At 45.2% G+C, this 5,000-nt stretch overlaps 1 long non-coding RNA gene across 1 annotated transcript in view; it reads left to right on the plus strand.

Annotated features, from left to right (window-relative positions):
• The first annotated feature begins 2,866 nt into the window (after window positions 1–2,866).
• Window positions 2,867–5,000, plus strand: part of LOC139561186 (uncharacterized) — a 7,002-nt gene continuing 4,868 nt past the window's right edge. Inside the window, exon 1 of the long non-coding RNA XR_011672083.1 lies at window positions 2,867–4,586. This is a non-coding gene — a long non-coding RNA (uncharacterized lncRNA). The remainder of the gene's footprint in view (window positions 4,587–5,000) is intronic.

Below are 5,000 nucleotides of genomic sequence, written 5' to 3' on the forward strand. Positions count from 1 at the left end.
TCAAATCAAATCAAATCAAATTTTATTAGTCACATACACATGGTTAGCAGATGTTAATGCGAGTGTAGCGAAATGCTTGTGCTTCTAGTTCCGACAATGCAGTAATAACCAACAGTAATCTAACCTAACAATTCCACACTACTACCTTACACACACACACAAGTGTAAGGGATAAAGAATATGTACATAAAGATATATGGATGAGTGGTGGTACAGAACGGCATGGCAGATGCAGTAGATGGTATAGAGTACGGTATATACATATGAGATGAGTACTGTAGGGTATGTAAACATAAAGTGGCATAGTTTAAAGTGGCTAGTGGTACATGTATTGCATAAAGATGGCAAGATGCAGTAGATGATATAGAGTACAGTATATATACATATGAGATGGGTAATGTAGGGTATGTAAACATTGTATTAAGTGGCATTGCTTAAAGTGGCTAGTGGTACATTTTTACATAATTTCCATCAATTCCCATTTTTAAAGTGGCTGGAGTTGAGTCAGTATGTTGGCAGCGGCCGCTAAATGTTAGTGGTGGCTGTTTAACAGTCTGATGGCCTTGAGATAGAAGCTGTTTTTCAGTCTCTCGGTCCCTGCTTTGATGCACCTGTACTGACCTCGCCTTCTGGATGATAGCGGGGTGAACAGGCAGTGGCTTGGGTGGTTGTTGTCCTTGATGATCTTTATGGCCTTCCTGTGACATCGGGTGGTGTAGGTGTCCTGGAGGGCAGGTAGTTTGCCCCTGGTGATGCGTTCTGCAGACCTCACTACCCTCTGGAGAGCCTTACGGTTGTGGGCGGAGCAGTTGCCGTACCAGGCGGTGATACAGCCCGACAGGATGCTCTCGATTGTGCATCTGTAGAAGTTTGTGAGTGCTTTTGGTGACAAGCCGAATTTCTTCAGCCTCCTGAGGTTGAAGAGGCGCTGCTGCGCCTTCTTCACAACGCTGTCTGTGTGGGTGGACCAGTTCAGTTTGTCCGTGATGTGTACACCGAGGAACTTAAAACTTTCCACCTTCTCCACTACTGACCCGTCGATGTGGATAGGGGGGTGCTCCCTCTGCTGTTTCCTGAAGTCCACAATCATCTCCTTTGTTTTGTTGACGTTGAGTATGAGGTTATTTTCCTGACACCACACTCCGAGGGCCCTCACCTCCTCCCTGTAGGCCGTCTCGTCGTTGTTGGTGATCAAGCCTACCACTGTAGTGTCATCCGCAAACTTGATGATTGAGTTGGAGGCGTGCATGGCCACGCAGTCGTGGGTGAACAGGGAGTACAGGAGAGGGCTCAGAACGCACCCTTGTGGGGCCCCAGTGTTGAGGATCAGCGGGGTGGAGATGTTGTTACCTACCCTCACCACCTGGGGGCGGCCCGTCAGGAAGTCCAGGACCCAGTTGCACAGGGCGGGGTCGAGACCCAGGGTCTCGAGCTTGATGACGAGTTTGGAGGGTACTATGGTGTTAAATGCTGAGCTGTAATCGATGAACAGCATTCTCACATGGGTATTCCTCTTGTCCAGATGGGTTAGGGCAGTGTGCAGTGTGGTTGCGATTGCGTCGTCTGTGGACCTATTGGGTCGGTAAGCAAATTGGAGTGGGTCTAGGGTGTCCGGTAGGGTGGAGGTGATATGGTCCTTGACTAGTCTCTCAAAGCACTTCATGATGACGGAAGTGAGTGCTACGGGGCGGTAGTCGTTTAGCTCAGTTACCTTAGCTTTCTTGGGAACAGGAACAATGGTGGCCCTCTTGAAGCATGTGGGAACAGCAGACTGGGATAAGGATTGATTGAATATGTCCGTAAACACACCAGCCAGCTGGTCTGCGCATGCTCTGAGGACGCGGCTGGGAATGCCGTCTGGGCCTGCAGCCTTGCGAGGGTTAACACGTTTAAATGTTTTACTCACCTCGGCTGCAGTGAAGGAGAGCCCGCAGGTTTTGGTAGGGGGCCGTGTCAGTGGCACTGTATTGTCCTCAAAGCGGGCAAAAAAGTTGTTTAGCCTGTCTGGGAGCAAGACATCCTGGTCCTCGACGGGGCTGGTTTTCTTTTTGTAATCCGTGATTGACTGTAGACCCTGCCACATACCTCTTGTGTCTGAGCTGTTGAATTTCGACTCGATTTTGTCTCTGTACTGAGACTTGGCCTGTTTGATTGCCTTGCGGAGAGAATAGCTACACTGTTTGTATTCGGTCATGCTTCCGGTCACCTTGCCCTGGTTAAAAGCAGTGGTTCGCGCTTTCAGTTTCACGCGAATGCTGCCGTCAATCCACGGTTTCTGGTTTGGGAATGTTTTTATCGTTGCTGTGGGTACGACATCGTCAATGCACTTCCTAATGAACTCGCTCACCGAATCAGCATATTCGTCAATATTGTTGTTGGACGCGATGCGGAACATATTCCAATCTGCGTGATCGAAGCAGTCTTGAAGCGTGGATTCAGATTGGTCGGACCAGCGTTGAACAGACCTGAGCGCGGGAGCTTGTTGTTTGAGTTTTTGTTTGTAGGCTGGAATCAACAAAATGGAGTCGTGGTCAGCTTTTCCGAAAGGGGGGCGGGGGAGGGCCTTATAAGCGTCGCGGAAATTAGTGTAACAATGGTCTAGTGTTTTTCCAGCCCTGGTAGCACAATCGATATGCTGATAGAATTTAGGGAGTTTTGTTTTTAGATTAGCCTTGTTAAAATCCCCAGCTACGATGAATGCAGCCTCAGGGTGTGTGGTTTCCAGTTTACAAAGAGTCAGATAAAGTTCGTTCAGGGCCATCGATGTGTCTGCTTGGGGGGGAATGTATACGGCTGTGATTATGATTGACGAGAATTCCCTTGGTAGATAATGCGGTCGACATTTGATTGTGAGGAGTTCTAGATCAGGTGAACAGAACGACTTGAGTTCTTGTGTGTTGTTATGATGATCACACCACTTCTCGTTAATCATAAGGCATACCCCCCCGCCCCTCTTCTTACCGGAAAGATGTTTGTTTCTGTCGGCGCGATGCATGGAGAAACCAGCTGGCTGCACCGACTCCGTTAGCGTCCCTTGAGTTAGCCATGTTTCCGTGAAGCAGAGCACGTTGCAATCCCTGATGTCTCTCTGGAATGCTACCCGTGCTCGGATTTCATCAACCTTATTGTCAAGAGACTGGACATTGGCGAGTAGTATGCTAGGGAGTGGAGCGCGATGTGCCCGTCTCCGAAGCCTGACCACGAGACCGCCACGTTTTCCCCTTTTCCGGCGACGCACAGGGTCGCCGGCTGGGATCAGATCCATTGTATTGTGTGGAAGGCAAGACACTGGATCCGTTTCGGGAAAGTCATATTCCTGGTAGGAACGATGATGAGTTGACGTTAATCGTATATTCAGTAGTTCCTCCCGACTGTATGTAATGAAACCTAAGATTACCCGGGGTACCGATGTAAGAAATAACACGTAAAAAAACAAAATACTGCATATTTTCCAAGGAACGCGAAGCGAGGCAGCCATCTCTTTCCGGCGCCTGCGCACATTTAATACATTTAATACATTTGAAAATATTTCTAAAAACCTGTTTTTGCTTCGTCATTATGTTGTGAGATTGATGAGAGGAAAAAACAATTTAATCAATTTTAGAATAAAGACGTAACAAAATGTGTAAAAAGTCTTGGGGTCTGAATACTTCATTCTGAATGCAGTGATTTTTTTTTTAAACCTTTATTTAACTAGGAAAGTCAGTTAAGAACAAATTCTTATTTTCAATGACAGCCTACCCCAGCCAAACCTAGGAACACTGCCTTGTTCAGGGGCAGAATGATTTGTACCTTGTCAGCTCGGGGAATCAAACTTGCAACCTTTCGGTTACTAGTCCAACGCTCTTACCACTAGGCTACCCTGCCGCCCCAAATTCATTTGTTACCTTCAGTCCTGTATTAGATCAGGATATAACTAGGAATGACCCATATCCTGTCCATTACTCTATTCATTTATACCAGGTTACCTTCAGACCAGTCCTGTATTGTAAAGATCAGGATATAACTAGGAATGTCCCATATACTGTCCATTAGACTCTATTCATTTATACCAGGTTACCTTCAGACCAGTCCTGTATTAGATCAGGATATAACTAGGAATGACCCATATCCTGTCCATTAGACTCTATTCATTTATACCAGGTTACCTTCAGACCAGTCCTGTATTAGATCAGGATATAACTAGGAATGACCCATATACTGTCCATTAGACTCTATTCATTTATACCAGGTTACCTTCAGACCAGTCCTGTATTAGATCAGGATATAACTAGGAATGACCCATATCCTGTCCATTAGACTCTATTCATTTATACCAGGTTACCTTCAGACCAGTCCTGTATTAGAAAGATCACTATAACTAGGATAACTATGACTCAAATAACAATATAGATTGTTTGTTTTTATATGATGCTTGTTTGACCTTTTTAGAACCAACCCACAAACAACAAATATAAGTTAGTCACATTATGCTAATTAGATTACCTTGAGGCTCAGACATCCAGGCTTTTTAATGATTATTATTGTAATGCTTTTATATATTTGTTTTCTTTTGTCTACAGAGAAGAAGCGTAGAAATGTACAAGGTAAGTGGGCTGTTGTCTTGTTAGAGTTTCACATTATGATTATTCCTATAATACTGATGGGTCAACTGTTAATCACAGACCTCATGGTTTATTACTATAATACTGATGGGTCAACTGTTAATCACAGACCTCATAGTTTATTCCTATAATACTGATGGGTCAACTGTTAATCACAGACCTCATAGTTTATTACTATAATACTGATGGGTCAACTGTTAACCACAGACCTCATGGTTTATTACTATAATACTGATGGGTCAACTGTTAATCACAGACCTCATGGTTTATTACTATAATACTAAGGTTTACTACTGGCTGTTATTACTGACCAGTCCTCTACTGACTGTACTGGGTAGACCAGAGGAACCAGGCTCTGAGGGGTGACCAGTCCTCTACTGGCTGTACTGGGTAGAC

Source organism: Salvelinus alpinus, chromosome 31 (genome assembly GCF_045679555.1).
Source record: "Salvelinus alpinus chromosome 31, SLU_Salpinus.1, whole genome shotgun sequence".
Lineage (NCBI taxonomy): Eukaryota > Metazoa > Chordata > Actinopteri > Salmoniformes > Salmonidae > Salvelinus > Salvelinus alpinus.